At 39.2% G+C, this 17,033-nt stretch overlaps 1 protein-coding gene across 1 annotated transcript in view; it reads left to right on the top strand.

The window, feature by feature from the left end:
- Positions 1-6,737: 6,737 nt before the first annotated feature.
- Positions 6,738-17,033, top strand: part of SPATA13 (spermatogenesis associated 13) — a 169,481-nt gene continuing 159,185 nt past the window's right edge. The window contains exon 1 of the mRNA XM_032099437.1: positions 6,738-6,828. The gene's annotated coding sequence lies outside the window, so the exon portion shown is untranslated. The remainder of the gene's footprint in view (positions 6,829-17,033) is intronic.

The raw sequence follows: 17,033 nt of genomic DNA, 5'->3' as shown, positions 1-17,033 counted from the left end.
GGTAGGAAGGCAAATGGAGGGAAAAAATCTGTCCTCCCCACCTTCCTCTCATAGGCGGAAGTTACAAATACACCTTTCATTTCTTTTCTGAAACCTCTGAGGTGGACCAAGAGCAAGTCTCACCCAACAGAAGGCAAAAGCGGTCTATATTCTGACTTTTCACCTTCACTGCTTCCTTATGCTTCTTTTGGAAAGAGGAGTGGGTGTTGGTCTGTTACTTCCCTTCCTCTACCTTTGTGGAGCAGCTACCTTTCCTCCTCCAGAACTCTTTGGAGACTTAGCCACAGGTAAGTTTGTTGCAGCTTCCTCACCCCTTGCAGAGAAATGATACTGAGAAAAGGGGGCAGGAGTCACAGGGGACACAAAATCCAAGAGGATGCCAAGTTCCCACAGACCAGATGGCAGGCAGTTTGTAACAGTTCTAGGTGGCAGGAGAGGCACCAAGATGTCAACCAGTATGACTGCTCTTATGTGCAGGCCCAAGAAAGCCACTTCTGGTTATTAGCACAATAACAACACTGAAATTTGGACTACCTGTTAGGTTCCGTACAGTCAGCTAAGAAAGGGAAAGAAAGACTTGGGCACCTTATTTTAGAACTGTAATTACCACTTACAGGTTAGTCAAGTATTGCATGTTTAGAATTGGAAAATATATGTTTGACGATATTGCATAGCTATAGATATATAGTTTAGTTCTTCAACGTGAAAATTCTAAGTAATGCTTGCAAAATTATATTAGTAATTCATTCAAATCAACTCAACAAAGCACAGCTAAGGCTGCAGAGTGGGAGTTCGCAAGCAAGATGTTGAGCAGTGTGTGGCCTTGTACCAGTCACCGGGGGATCAATCCCCCATGTGACAGGCTGCCAGCCTAAGGAAGAAACATTGGTCGCTGCCCTCCAAGTGCTCTGGGAGCCAGTTTCCTACCCTACCCAGCTCGCAGACCACCCATCCAGTCTGTTTCTTGCCAGTTTGCCCAGGAGGAAGTGTGGGAATGAAGTGGTATAATGGGCTGACCTCTCTCTTCTTTCAGTAAAAAGTAAAAAAGTAATGCCAGAGCCTCTGGCAATCATGCTGTGCATGCAGTGTGAAGGAAGAAGGGCTGTGTGGGGATTTCCCTTGGGGCAGTGGGTGCAACTACTGACAAATGCAGTAGTGTGCATATAATTTACATATGATTCCTCATATCGTGCTGCTCTTATGTTCATTTTTGTGTGACATCTGAGCCATAGAGTTTTCTTTGCACAGACATTCACAGAAGGTTAATTTTAATCATTCAAATAAGTAGTGTTTCATAAACCTTTATTCTGAATTTGCTCTTAAATGGTTGATTAAATTGGCATCCAGTTAGGAAACAGAAAAAACCCAAGTGGCTTATCTAATTAATTGCTTTGAAAAATACTGTTCAAATTTTCCATATTCAAGATCAATATGGAAAAAGTTAAAATCATATGCACACAGCAAGTTAAAATAATTTCTACATTTGAGGAAATTAATATTATTTGGGTACATTTCATAATGTAAGAGGACTACTTAATTTTCTCTTCTGGTTTTTTAAAGACAGAGTGTCTCATTAAATGCCGTATAAAAGAAAAAAAACAAGCTTTATTTTTTCTTTTTTTTTAGCTGCAAAGGGCTATGAGTAGTATTCTCTTAATTAATATGCTTATGGTAGAGACTAGTGAGCTCTTAGTCTTTTACTTAAGAGCTTAATTTTACAGTCTTGAGGTGTATCAGGGCTTATCTGACCTTCATTGTAAAGGAAATGGTAAGAATGTATACCTTAGATTTTCCAAGTGATACAGATTCATGAGTTCTATGAACTATATATCCCTAAACAGCAAGAAATGTATTTACTGTCAAATGCATGCTTACAAGCACTCAATTACTGACGAAGTTGCAATTAGGAATCTGACAGATGAGGGATTAATTCCCCAGAAACAGGACTTCTTCCTTTTTCTTGTTATGAACACATGCATATGGAGGAAACAGATCTGAATATGCCAGATGAATAAATTAAGAAGTCTAGGATGAAGCAGAACAGCTGGAAATGTAACTGATGATAACTGAAGGCTAATTAGCTTCAATGGGCAATTTTCCACCTGGTTTTCTATTAGCCATTTAGAAAGAGGAACTAGAGAAATCGCATGGTGTGCATTTTCATTCTGAAATTCAATATGAACTGCTGTTCTACCTACATGGTAATTGGAAAATGACTGTCTCTTATGGGTATAAATATTAATGTGACTGATTTTCAAAAATCCTTTCATTTCTTTCTAAGAACAGACTTTGTTTTGTGCGTTCATTTTCTTACCGGAGGTGTGAGTAGTTCTTAATTTAATAGATATTTAAAATTAAGAGTCTACTTCTAAGAGTATTTTTGAATACTAAAGCCCTTTCTCTGATACTCTTTGTCAATTCTGACTAGTCTGGTATAGCCTGCTATAGCACTTTCTAATCAGCAGTTTCAGATTTTGTCCATAATCCCTGCAGGTTTTGACTACTGCTTAGAGCATCATAGGCAATGAATAATGAAGTCTGTTCTTCCTGAAACAAGTCATTCAAGGAGTACGAAAGGGACACTAAATGCTCTACATAAAACTTTTCACCTTATTACATACATCTGTATTTATTACATAAGCCCATTTCTTTTTATACATATTTGTTTCCTTCTGTATTAAGCATCCTTTGGTCCTGTGTGATCCTTCAGTTTGTTAGTTATTGCATAAGAAGCTGGGTTCTGAGTCCTGTTTACAAGGCTTTTAAAGAGAACTGAGGCTATGCAAGTTTGAGATGAAATGTCCTCATATTACCTTCAAAAGTCAGGAGGTGGACATAAGTAATGAATGTCATCTTTCCTAACTTTAGCTGCCCAGAAGGGAGCTTCTGTACTTTTAGTTCACAAAAAAATAGGGTTAGTTCCTTTCTTGGGTTTTTCTCTTTTAGATGCTTCTGATGCCTGTCATGTTGATAAGGATGGCTAGCTGTGATTAGCCATGTAAGTGTGGAAGCTGAGCAAAATAAATAATAAAAATGGAAGATATGATGATTCACCTTCTGTCTATACCTGGTTTTCTCCATTAACTATCAGAGGAGTCACTCAGAGGGTGGTCAGTCATTGGAACAGGCTCTCCAGGGAAGTGGTCATGGCACAAAGCCTGTCAGAGTACCAGGAGTGTCTGGATGACACTCTTAGTGATATGAGTTTGTTTCAGGTAGTCCTGCAAGGAGCAGGGTGTAGGACTTAATGATCTTTATGAGTGCCATTCAACTTGAGATGTTTTATGATTCAAGGATTCTATGACTCTACATGACTAACTTAGGTTTAGGCAGTAACTTTCAGAAAGCTCAAAGTCAGGTTGGGTGAATCCCATCCTACATCCTCTAGGAAATCAGGGATATCTTTCCATTTTGAGAACAGTGAGCAGAGGCATAAGGCTGAGGTGTTGCCTTGCAGTCTTGCATTGGATGCTTACTTTTGGCTTTAATGAAATACTGAAGTTTTACTTCTTACTGAAGTACAGTCTTCAGTTTTTACAATATCATTTGTCTTGCCCATGGGAAAGTAGAAAATGCATTTGCTGAGAACCTTATAATTTACAGAGTGATTGTCTTTCCTTTGTACAAGTGGTTTCACTATAACTCATGTCACAGATATTTAATTCTTTTTCTGCATTCTTTTTTAAAGGAAACTGCCCTTAAGAGCCAATATCTAATGATCTCCTTAAGCTAAAATGTCACTCTTATTCTCCTAAAGCAACTGCTTGTACTTTGGGATCATGAATAGGAGAGGGAAAATTTTGACATGGGAATTCATGATACTTACATGATCAAAGACACCTTCATCTACAAGACAAGTCAGAGGATCAATATAATTTTCATTACTTGCCACAACAAAGGCTTTTTAAAATAATGAAGAAGAGTTGTCTTTTTTAAAAGAAAAAAACCCCCCAAGCCCCTGTAATTGTCATAGGTATGGCATTCTGTTGCTTCTTAATGAGACTTCTGTAGAGCAAGTTCTTGCCAGGGTTGTTTTCAATCTTGACGTTCTGATTAAATTTTAATTTTGTTACAGTAAAAGATGGAAAATTGACTATAACAGTCAAAATATAATTGCTGCAATGCTGTCAATGCAGCAAATACATTTACTCTAATGCCTGTAAGATATGTTACAAGACTTGGAAAAACAGCATGTAAACTATTAATAAATATTGCTGTAGTGGGAAGAGATGTGCCAAACCCAGCAGTAATTGTAATAACAACCTCTGACTGTATTTCTGAGAAATGTAGATATTTAAAAGATTGTTTGAAGGAAAGTATGGGGATCAAGACGTGTCATTGCTCTGACAGAAAAAATATGTGATTCATTTTATAGAGTTCTTGCTCAGAAAAGCATAGAAACCCTGATATCCAAAATAGCTCAAACCCTGAAAATTTTGTACTTCTGTGAGATGCTTCTATTTTGAAAACTGGTTAGGAACCACCTGATTATGGTAAAACAGTGTTGAAAATAATTAAATGCTCTGCAGTTTAGGCATTAAAATAACTAGCCAAGGATTTTTTGTTTTCTTTTATCCTCATCTCTTTGCTGATAGGAAGCAGTGTGATCTAAGGAATAAAAGGGAAATGCAAAGTAACACTAAAATCAGCTATTGGTTTTACAATGTGGGTAAAAAGGTGTCAAGAAATATTCCTTGATTGATCTTAGGTGTCTCAGAGTAAAAGAATGAAAGAATAGGTGTTTCTGACAGAGATGTTGTCCTAAATGTTTAAATTTTGTGCTAGATTTTATTGATATGGATTTGTATGTGCAAGTGAGGTGCTTCTTTCTTTAACTCCTGATCATGAGGCAAAAATGTCAACAAGTTCCTTGCTCAGGTGGTTGATGTGCATGCTGGAGTGGGGGTTTCTGTGGAAAGCCACAGTTATTGCTAGGAGATGCCTTCTTTGGCTTCAGACTTCGAGGAACAAGGAGTCCCTGTATGTTCTTCAGTTTTCAAGACCTCATGACAGCCATCGCTTGGGGCAGCACAGCAGCAAATTGATGAAGGAATTAATTAATGAAAACAAAAATTCTAAAAGCGGGGCAAAGCTACAACTCTGAGACATATGCCTTTTGAAAAAGTTATAACTGCAGGAAACCTTCAGGGTGTAGTGGGGGCCAGGGCTCCCCCCGGGGTGGCAGAGCAGGGCTTGGCATCTCTCCCACAGCCCCAGCCAGAGCACCGCACACCTCTGAGGGGAATGGATTCATTGCCCCAGGACTGTGGGTGGGTGGGAAGTGGCCATGGGTGTCCCAGCAGGTCCTACTGGTACCCCCAGGTTCCCTGTCACCTTAATGTAACCCCAGCATAAAGTAAGCAATTAGCCACAAAGAGCAGCAGTTTTTGGTGGTGTTTGGTAAGTTGTTTTTATTTTACATCATGTTTCTTTTTTAAAATCTTGGGGGTTTTTTAACGGGGTGTTGTTGGAGGTGTAGCATCTACTGATAAGTTTGCAGGCAGAAAACAAAGGCAGAAGGAGTGCAGCTAATGGGCTCACCATTAATTAGGTCCATTGCTTTCAACACTGGAAAAACAGCGCTGTGTGTCAGTGAGGAGAAGGAGCAGGGGAATGCCTGGTACCCCATTGTCCTGGTGAAGGGATGGAGGTGAAGGGATGGAGGCCTGGCAATTGTGGCTTGGCATCATGGTTGGGTCTGTCTGTGAAGCCCAGGGAACAGAGGAGCCCCTAGGGAGCAGAAGGAAAACCATGGTCTTTGGCTGCTTCCTGCAGTGTTGCTTTTCATGACTTTGAAAGATTCTAAGTCCTGAGTGACATGTTTCAGGAAGAACTTTCTAGAACTTAGGTGTTCAGATGTATTTTGCCATATGAAAATATGTGAGAAAGATGCTATGGGTTGTGGGGTAAAATTTCTGTAAAATAATGAGCTATTTTATGAACAATCCCACTGCTGTTATTCTGACTTCTGTTGTTCAGGTAGAGTATTTCTTGTACAAGCAGCAAATGCATCACATATGTTTGTGAATATATCTATGATGAGTGACAGATTCAAAACTCACATCTGATTCAAAAGAGGATTAACACCACACTGGGTACTGAGCACTGTGTTTTTCTGCTCTGAAGTTGTCTGGCATGCAGCAGCATATATACCTATATACAGTGAAATATGCACAAGAATACATATAATTACTTGTATTCAGAACCAGTCAACCTCTGCTTTGTCCATATGGCTGAGCCTATAAAAGCAAGAAAACTTGTGGAAAACATCTATTTCTTAAGCTAAATGCAGCTGTGTTTGACTGGTGTCTGTTTTGCCATCTCTTGACTCTCTTTGTACTTTTCATGGAAAGAGTGAGAACAGCGAGGCAAAAGTTGTGTGTTTGAAATACACAGATTTGTATTCTCTATTACTCAGTGTGGATTTGTGCTTCTGCCTGAATGGGATGCTCAGTTCGAGAGACAGGTGGAGACTAAATGGGATTGAAGAGACTTAGGAGTGTTTAATATATATCCACAGCTATTTGCTTGGCAAAGATGATGACGTTCAATTGCATGCTAATTCCTTTGCAAAGCCAATAAAAGAGCAGGTTTTTTTCTTGCAGAAACTGACTTAGAAATCTAACAGTGTAGAGTGTTGTTGTGGGTTTTGCTTTTCTTTTCTTTTCTTTTTAAAGTTCTCGTGACCTTATTCTTCTCCACAGTTAAATGCAAGAGTAGAGAATTTTAAGGACAAGAGGTGAAGGATTACTCAGGAGGGTGCCAGTACTCCCATTTGAGAGTATGATTTGATGAAGAATAGAGTAAAGCAGAAGAAGATGGGCAGTGGTGAGTAGTGTTTTCTGTACTGACAAACGGGAGAATTTCCTTGGTGAAGTAAAAATGTCCTGAGAGATGACATCAGCTTGTAAAAAATATGTGCTCTCTGTAACTAAGATTGATTAAAACATGATTTGTCTTTGACTGTAAAGAATTTAGAGAAAAGAGAAAAAAATAGAATATATTGATTTAGAGAAAATTTAAAGAATTAACCACAAATTTGCCATATTTCAAGCTCATGAGGAAATTCCGACTTCTGTGAAAGTGACTGAACAACTCCTCTTGAATATCATGGAAACAAAGGTTTTTCAATTCTGTTTAAGAAAAGAATGTCATTTGCTTCTGGAATCAGTAGAGAGAACAAAAGAGAACACAATTAAGAGATGAAATTTGTATCTTCTGCAATGATAAACAGAACAGGACAAATTAGTCTTTGACTGGAGTTAAGAAATGTGATTAGACATAATTTTGTTGAAATTCTGCTGCTTTGCCGAGGAAAAGTTTTAGTAAACCCCTGAGGCAATAATAAAAATTACAATGTGCAGCTATTGCAGGCAAGGATTGAGGGTGCTCTTGCACAGATATGGTGTGCATTAATGATAAGCCGTAATGTTCAGAAGTGACAGTAGATAATTACTTTAATTTGCTTTTGTCTCAATTAACTTATATTTTCACATTCTACTTAATCGAACTGAGTTTTATTTGACTTCTATCTACTGACAACTGACCTGCTTTCTTTCCTCTCCCGTTCTCCCATAAAAGCAGATGGCTTAATGCACAGAAGCTCATGGCCAGCGAAGCTGAATAAGCTTTGTCTATTAAATATTTTCAGAGAAAAGTACCTGACTTGTCAGTTACTGCTTAGTATATCAAAACCAAAGAAGTTATATGCTTTCTAAATCAAAAATTCAACAATAACTGCAGCCCTCCCATTACAACTGTGCATATGGTCTCATAAATCCATACTCTGTACCCAGCAACTGCGATGTCAATACCTTGATTCCATTAAGAAAGATGAGAGATGATCAGGGTTGGAACAAATGAGGCAATTATGGTCTAAAATGCATTGTCTAGCAAATAACCACGTGCTTGCCTGTAAGTTCTTCAAGACAAGGATTGTCTTTTTGTTCCTGTACAGTGTCTAGCACAAAGGGAATCTGTGCTGTGACTAAATCTCTAAACATTACTGCAATATAAATAATTATAAACCATACTGAGAAGGATTATTTCTGTTTTGGAAAAGGCTATCAGGTAATTGTTCATCTAAATGTATTTAAAATCCCCTCTCTGTTCTTTGTCATTTTCCTAATAATGTCGAGGTAAGTTTGCAAAGGCTGCTTGTGAAACTGCTTGTAAGTGATCACTGAGAATAAGAGTGATTCTTTTAATACACCCAAAATGCAAGCAGTTATTTAATGCTGGAAGCTGGACAGTTTGTTTGATTTAGTGCAGTGATTCATTACCACTGTCTTAACATGACTGGGTCTCCTACTATCCAAAACAATTCCAGTATTTGAATAATTGGCTTTATTACTCTTGGTTTTGTTGGGTTTCATTTTTTGGTTGGTTGTTTTGTTTTGTTGGGGTTTTGTTTGTTTGTTTTGTTTTTTGATTAATGGTACAAAATATTTTGTGTTCAGCTTGAATTTAATAATTAGAAAATGTAATGACTGGTACATTAGCTTTTGCAGCTTTTCAGTCAGTAGACATTTCTCAGCCTACCTGGCTGAAATCACTTTCAGCTAATTGAAGATTTTCTCACTCCATTTAGCTGTTAAACCCTGGCATATGGGCATATGGGTCTTGTTATTGAAAATGATCCTCAGAGGAGGCTAGCAGTGAAAATAATATGGAAACAAAAAGAAAATTGGGTTCAAATAAGGTGAAGACAACTCAATGCTCAAATTGGAAATGCTGGAACTGTCCTCCACTTGTCAGAAGAAGAGGGTTTGACAGAAACAAAGAGTGAGCTTTTCCACGCTACCAGGAAATGTGCTGGGGAGGAGCACTCCTCTGAGGCAAAGAGCAGCATAGCCACATAAGAATAGCTGAATACTCTTGGATAACCATGTCTCTGTAATTGCCAAACCACAGTTGGTAGTATGTTGCTACTCAACAGCTGCTGAAATATTGCTTGGACAGCAATTAAACATAGTACTAATAATAGCCTGGAGTTTCTTTTGAGAGTGTTTTTTTGGTGTATTTTTTGTTGGTGTTCTTTTTCCTTTCATTTAGAGAAAATTAGGGAAGTTAAAATCACATGGACATCCTTAGGAAGATCTCATATGTCAACTACATTGTTTCTGGCCAGAGGAAATCCTTGTGCATCCAGCTTCTTAGCTACCTGGTATTGACTTAGACAAGGCTTCTTCTGAAAAGGAATACCCATCATACATTAGCAGAGTTTTCCTATTAGCTAATTTACCAAACTGCTCTATTTGTGTGGGGAGAATGTCAGTATACCCTGTTTCAGTAGAACTGCAAGATCTGCATTTGAGTTCTGCTTTTGCTAGCTCTTATAGTAACTTCGTTATGCTGCAGAGAGCTTGTGCCTCATTGATTTTCCCTGGTAACAGCAGTAACTTCCTCACTAATTTGAAATTAGTTTAGGTCTGGGGTGATGTTTTCAGTCTATCAGATCTGGAAAAGTATCACTCCTTAGGTGGAGGATTGAGGATTTCAATGGATTTAGTGCTTGTTTGCTTCTGTGCTGTAGTTAATTAAAAAAAGATTTAAAAAAAAATACATGGTGGGAATTGTAAAAATTATTTCAGAGGCAACTGAAACCTGACTTGATCCGTCTTATTCTTTTATTTTTTCTACTCTATTTATGTGCCTAATTCAGGAATGACAGAATTGTACTTTGAGTAGACACGGAGGCTACAGGAAAGGAGGTTGCCTGCATTAGTGACCCTATTATTGGACTGAATTTCATTAGCTTGTATTGTGAATCCTGAATAGAACCGAATATATTTTCATGTTTTCCTTATCTTTTGAAGAAGATTAGTATCGGTGAAATATTCAGTTTTAGTTTACTTCAGATACAAGATTTTAAAACAAATTGCTGTAAAGGTATTGAAATAATATTGGTGACGTATATGTGTCCAGTTCATCAACTTCCCATTCAAGTATAAGATTTATTATGCCAGGGTTGGGTTGTTTTGAATGAAATCACACTTTAATTAAATATTTTGTGCTAGTTCAAAGTAGAAATCCTGAGTGTACCATCTGTTGCAGTATCTGTATATAAAAATTGCACTCACTAATTACACTGTGCCAGTTGGGTCAGGGATGGCATCAGAACTGAATTAGGTTTAATAAATTTGGAAAAATGTATACATTTAAGATAAGAACAGCTTCAGTATAAGAAACAAGAAACTAGTATGAATAATAACAACATTTTCTTACCCCAGTTAAAGTCTGTTTTTTTAGTACTGTCTAAAAGGTATCTTTTCGGCAAGTTTGATAATACAAGTCCCCGCAGAAGACTGAGAGTGTGGGATGTCTCCTGGCCTCTGTAGTGGTTTGTGATGAGCAATTTAGGAATGAATATTCGTAATGTTTTTGTTACCTCCTGGCATATTTTTTTACAGTGTCCATATAAATCCCAAAATTGGGTTAATCATCTGAAAGGGGTTTAATTATCTGAAAGTTAATTAAGAGCTCTCTAGTCATGCATGTACCGTGTGTTTTCACTGGACTTAATTTACTGATAGAAACATGCCTATTAGGATAATTATTAGATTCTGTAAGGAAAACAGTTATAAATAATGTTTTCCTGATGCAAAAGACTCATGAAATGATACTGCACTGTGTAACTTCACAGCTCAGGTAACTGTTTTGCCTGGAGAGAAAGAGAAGCATATGGTGCATATTTGGCAGCAGATGTGTCAGTGACATGGAGATTTTATCAATAAAAATGTAGGCTTCTAGGAAAACTAGGTACCTCAAAGGGCAGTAGGGAATGGATAAAATCTGTGTAGCGGGTTGAGTTCGAAACCGGGCGGAAACACCAATTAAATGTAGTGGTTTTGATTCAAAATATCCATTATTTACTTATTTTTCTTCTGTGAGATAAGAATTAGGAGAAAAGCAAAGCAGGCACAAACCTTAAACAGTTGCAGTACAATGAAAGAGCTTTATTACTAACAGAATTAAAAGTAAAGAGAAAACAACGAAACAAAATTAAAGTAAATTCCCCCCCCCCCTTTTTTCCAGCACTTCTCTCCTTTTATCCAGCTCACACAAGGGATAACAGAACATGGGATGTTAGTCAGTGTTGCAGTTCTTGAAAAGTCTTTCTCTTATGCTTAAGGAAGAAAAGGTTTTCCTTCAGTTGCACGTGGTTCCCAAACTGCCACCAACAGCACACCCGCCCGGAAACAAACAGTCTGCTGTGTGTAGAACATCTCTCCCATGAAGAATTTCACAGTTCTTTCATACTACAAAACATGGGCCATCACATGGGGTTATTCATCTTTTTAAGGATAAGTTCTTTTGGCCTGCACACAGAGGCTTTTCTTCGCCACAAGTCTCTAACAGCCTCTCACTACTTCTATATAGCCTGGCATAGGCACTCTTCACAAACTTCATAGGCACACGAGGATACTCCATCCCCCCATGTTCTTCAAATGGATTAAAGAGACAAACAGTTTGTGGTATTACAGTTTCTTACCACGGCATGCAAGAAGGTTTCTTTTAAGCTGCGCGCCAGAATCGCGGCACCGCCCTCTTCTCTCCCGTCGCCATGCTCAGCTCCGTCCCACGGGACTCACTTCTCTTTCTCTCTGACTCTGAAACCGCCATGTTGAAGGGTGTTCTTGTTCAGGCTTTACGGTGGGGAAAGCCTCGCTCCCTTTGTGCTGCTGGCTGCACGGTGTCCTCTTCAGTTCAGCACGAAGTGTGCTGGCTGCAGGCAGGAGGCTCCGCCGGCTCCCGCTGGCTCCGCCGGCTCCGCATGGAGAGGAGAGGGACCCGCCTGTCCCCAGAAGCCGCGCCGGATGGGTTTAGCTGTGAGCAGTCCATGGCTGGTTTTAGCTGCCTGCGGCTCTGGGACAGTCCCCCCCAGCGACCCAGGGTCCGTGCCGTGGCGCTGAGAAAGGGGGAAAGGGGCAGTGGCTCCGGCCCGGCCCAGCGGGGCCGTGAGGCTCGGAGCCCCCCCCACCTTCCAGCAGGCGAGCTCCAACCAAAAAGGGGAAGTCCCCCCTTTCTGTGCGGTTTAAATATGTAAATTGTGAGAAGCGTAATTGGTCTTAAAGACTGTCCATCAACTCAGGGTCAACCCAACACAATCTGATAGGAAATGGCTTTGAGGATTTAAGTGATGCCCAAAATATGAAATAATAGCCTTAAATATATAATAGGAATGGGGAAAAAAAGCCTTACAGAAAGTTCCTTAGTTTCTGTGGTAAAATATCACTGCTAAAAAGTCTTCAGTTTGGGGAAAGATGACTGAGGAGCTCTGTTAGTGATGTTAGGGTGGTAGAAAGGACTCAATCCAGATGCTGGGTTTGGGGTTCCCTTCTTCTGTGTCAGCAGTACAGCTCAGGAGTCTGTTGTGCCAGAGCAAGGTTGCATGGTTTCTATTTGATTCCTCATTTCTCAACTTTAAAAATTTATCTCTTTCCTATATTCCTGCCCTTTAAAACAGGAACTCACACATCCAGAGGGAGTGCATGGATACCTTTTTGTTCTTGTTGTTAATTTGTCCTTCAGAGATGTACTGATATTCTATTGAGTCATCATTGTGGTTTAAACCTTGATACTGCCAGCATTTGAAATACACATACACCCATATCCAGAGTTTGTGGAGTAAATGATACTGATAGTGTGTTTCTACCTCTTGTTGAACAGCTTTTAAAACATGTGGTGCTTATTAATGTCTGAAAGAATTGTCTTACTGGTACAGAAATCTAGTATCAGCTCTAAGCCCTATAATTTGGGTTTCTGGTTGTTACAAATGTTTTCACCTTGAACTTTACTCCTTTTTTTTTTTTTTTCCCCTTCTCAAATCTGTCCATTCTGGGCAAATAGGCCCTTTTCTTCTTTGGCTGTTTGACTCCCTCTGCCACATTCACCCAGTTGCTTTTATTCTGTTCCTGTAATTCTCCTTGCTTTTCTTATCACTCTATGCTCAAATCCAGCTTTTTCCAGTTCATCAATAAAGAGAGTTGTAAGAATACAGGAGAGAGTGTACTCACTTCTGTACAATCACCAAATCCTATGCCTGGGGCCAGACAATCCACTAACCGTGAATTTCAAATCTGTGCCCCAAAGAAAGAGCTGCTAGAGATTCTTAACGAGAACTCTTGAGAAGACTGTAACATTTTCCATGGTCTCAGTTTGAAAAAAGTGAGGACCTGTTTTTGGTGAAAACTTCACACCAAAAATTCAGCTGAAGACAGACATCCTGTGTGGGAGCTCTCTGCCTCAGCAGCTGACATCTGGCAAACACTGAAGCCCTGGAAACAGCCTCCCAGGACAGGCAGTATCATACACATCAGTTCTAGCTGCCAACTTCATTGCTCTTGCCTATGGTAAAAAGTGTTTTTTCCATCACTCCAGCGGGTGCAGTCAAGTGGAGAGAACTTCTGTAGGGTAAAGGATATTCAAGTGAGAACTCCTCTGGCCTTTGCTACTTGTACTGAAATGTCTCAGAGCAGTGTCAGTCAGAGAACTTCAAGCAGTGCTGGAAAGTGTGCAGCCCTCTATGAGCAAAAATAATTTTTTGTCATTATTTTGTTTTACAAAAGGCTAAGAAAAAAGAGGCAATTCTAGGCACCTGATTTAGACAACTCTGAAATCTAATCTCTCTTAACCTGAGCTCTCAGAACTATAAATTCGAGCCAAACTCTTCCACATAATTATGTTGACTATTCCCTGTGGTGCAACACTGTCTGCAAAAGACATTGATCACATGAGCATAGCCCTTTGAAGCAGTTATGACCTGTATTGAAAATTATTGAAGCTTAACTAATTATCCAGTGAAAATTCAAAAGCAGAAAGCTCCTCCTCCAACTCTACATTCCCTTCTTTTCTAGTGAAGTCATGGGTGCTTGAATCAATGGAAGTTTTGCTACTGATTTCTGCAAATCCAGAGAATAATCATGAGTATTTACTGCCTTCTAGCTCTTCTCATTTGGCTGATAAATTATATTTTGCAGTAATTCTTCGATAAGGCAATGGAAACTTTGGTTTCCCTTTCCCTTCAAGTGCCATGGGAAGTTCTGTGTAACTATTACATATCTTGGCATTTGTGGGGTTGACGTTGATGCCTTTTCTGAATTTCAAAGCAGGTGGCAAAACTTAAGGTTGGCTTTTTTCTTCTGATTGCAGGTAGGGTGAAAGGTGACATTTTTACTCACTGTCTTAGAGTCTAACATTGCATGTTTTTCTTTCTTACACTTTTGTGCATGATATAAAAGTGATTTAGAAATTGTCAGGTGGACAAAAACAATTGCACTGGAAATTTTTCTTGCAAGTAAAATTGGGATAATTTTCTTTGAATTCTCCTGGTTTATCAGGGGCAGTGACTACACAGTACGTTAACTAGACTCAAATGGAAGATTTTTGTCCCCATAAATACTTGAAAAACAAATTATTATTTTCATTTGCCTGGTCACAACTTCTTTGCTCTCAACTGTTTATCTAGATAGGAAAATTTAAACCTTTGGGACAGATCATAAACAATTTTCAGACTGCGTGTTCAGCTGTGGTTTTTACCATATGAATCTATCTTGAAACCTTAGGGAAAAAAGTTGTACTGTTTTAGTGCTGAACTTTCAATAACAAGTAACTGAAAAATATTTTGTTAGTTTATTCCAGATGCAGAAGCAGATTTATGGTTAATCTTAATTATGAGTACCTTTAGAAAAACAATCCTTTTGTAAATATTTTTGAAGGGGGAAAAAAAGAGGGAAATTCAGAGAAGTAATGTTCATTTTTACCTGACTAAAATCTGATTGTCCTTTTCTCAAGGGTTATAAGCACCTAACACATTGTAATGTGTACTGATAGAAGCTGTTACTCTTTTGTGAAAGAAAGCAAAGACACATTCCCTACAGAGGCTCACAGGGACTAAGCATCTCCAAACCACTTGATGCTTGACTGTTTAAAAATATATTTTGTTTGCTTCCATGCTGCCCAGAAGAATTTTCAGTGCCGTGAGCCCCACTGAGTGGTGCTAGTTCATGCACACATTTCTGGTTGCATTAATGGGTTTTGCCTCCACTTAGTTTTTGTATAATCTACAGGTGTTGCCCTGGATTGAGGTTTTGTATCTCCTACAGCTACTGTATAGCACACCACAGAGGTGTGCTGCAGCACTAGACATTTCTCATCCACACTCTTGCATCCTGGCTAATTTGAAATACAAAATTGGCACACAATAATGGGCTTAAATTACACTAATTTACAATTAGTTGAACAAAATTAGTTTAGATTAAGAGATACCTTATTCAGAGCGTTTGGTTTTTAAAACCTTTCTGCAAGCTATTCTGCCATGTTTTCTGCTCAATATCAGGCTTCACAAAGGTACAGGGATGAGCAGAAGGGTGTTGAGCTCCTCTCCAGAGCCAGCACACTACTGGCACAGAGGGTCAGGGTGATAGGGGTGGGAGCAGGGGCCCAGCTCCCTGCTGACCCCACTCCTTCGAAGCCAGGAGCTGCATCCTCCTTATCCTGACCTCGGGAGGGAACTTGACAGGTCTCCACGCTGGGTGGCTCAGGGAAAAGGCAGCACATTCCTCATCCTCCTCTGGAGAGGAGCTGGGCATGCCGTGTCATAGGGCATTCAGGAAAACTGCTTGTCTTTTAAAACCTGGATGTAGCTATATGTTAGCTTGGAAAACACGCCTAGTGCTGCAAAGCACTCGGTGACTTATTTAACACATTATTGGTGGTGCACTGCCTGTTCAGCTTGTTATGTAAATGTTCTCTTGCATGCAAAGCCTATCAAGGTCAATCGAGGTCATATGAGCAGTTTGATATGAGCAGATGTGATCAGAGCTCATATGACATTTGTTACTGCCCCTTCTTTGCCCACTCTGAAACGTGGTAAAACAGATCATGCCTGCAATAGGAAAATCCACTGTAGGAATGGGAACATGCAGCATTAGCTAGACACACCACACCTGTTGTCTATGAAGAAACCTGTGGGGCATCCTGTGGAGTGTCACAGTTGCTTGCCTCTAGGAATTTTGATTTTATAAAAAAGAACGTATTCAGAGGGTTGGCGGTGATCTTTCCACAGCACATGCATCTTGTACACCACAGACAAATACAAGTTGGTAAAGGCTGTAGCACAAGATATAGAAATCCACTGGCCTAGTCTTGTTATCATTTAAAATCAACCTGCTTGTTTTGTATGGAGAATGCACTTTAAATAGCATCCTCTAAACTTGTTAGCACTTTTCTATCTCCCTTCTTGTGACTAAAGTACTTTTCATACTAGAAAAGCTCACAAGAGTGTTAAATTCAACTTCTTTAAAGGCTAATAAAGCAAGTGCATGCTTGCTTGGTTCTGGTGCCTGTCAGATCAGCTTCAGCATTACTGTGGAAATAGATTAGCACTGCTACAGTGACTCTAATTCTTTCAGCTCCTTGGTAGATTATTAGGCATGCTGTGTATAAAAAAAAAAATACCTCCTCACTGCAATAAGAGATCTGAACCTGGGATCATTAGATAATACTATGTACAGACTGACATCCCATCTTACTGTGAGCCAACACTCGCTTGGAAGAAGACTGTACCTTGTAACAGAGCTTCTCATCACCCCTCTTCCCAGCCTTGGATGCATGGATCTTCTGTCCCAGGATACAATGATATACCTTATCCAGAGTGCCAAATTAAGATTGTAGGAGTTAAATGAAACAAGAAATAAGCAGCAGAATTAATTCACATAGCTAATTGATAAAAAAGCTCCAGAAATCTCCGGTGAAATGTACGAAAATATATGTATATAAGAAAAGCCACAGTGTAATGTCTGACAATAAGTGAGGGATGAAAAATGCCTCTAGAAATTAGCTGGGGAACTAAAATTCACAACTTTAATGTATACTAAAAATCATGGACTCAGTAGAAAAATTAATTGGTTCTGTTTCCTCCGTTCTATATCCTCTATTAAGAGCTCACTGTTCTTAAGCAGTAATTACTGATTTCTGTTCCCACAGAGCACAAAATATTATCACTATGCTTCTGAGAATGTTCTCTTCAA

Source organism: Corvus moneduloides, chromosome 2, assembly GCF_009650955.1.
Source record: "Corvus moneduloides isolate bCorMon1 chromosome 2, bCorMon1.pri, whole genome shotgun sequence".
Lineage (NCBI taxonomy): Eukaryota > Metazoa > Chordata > Aves > Passeriformes > Corvidae > Corvus > Corvus moneduloides.
The sequence above is the reverse complement of the archived record's forward strand: the minus strand, read 5'-3'. Positions and strand labels throughout refer to the sequence as shown.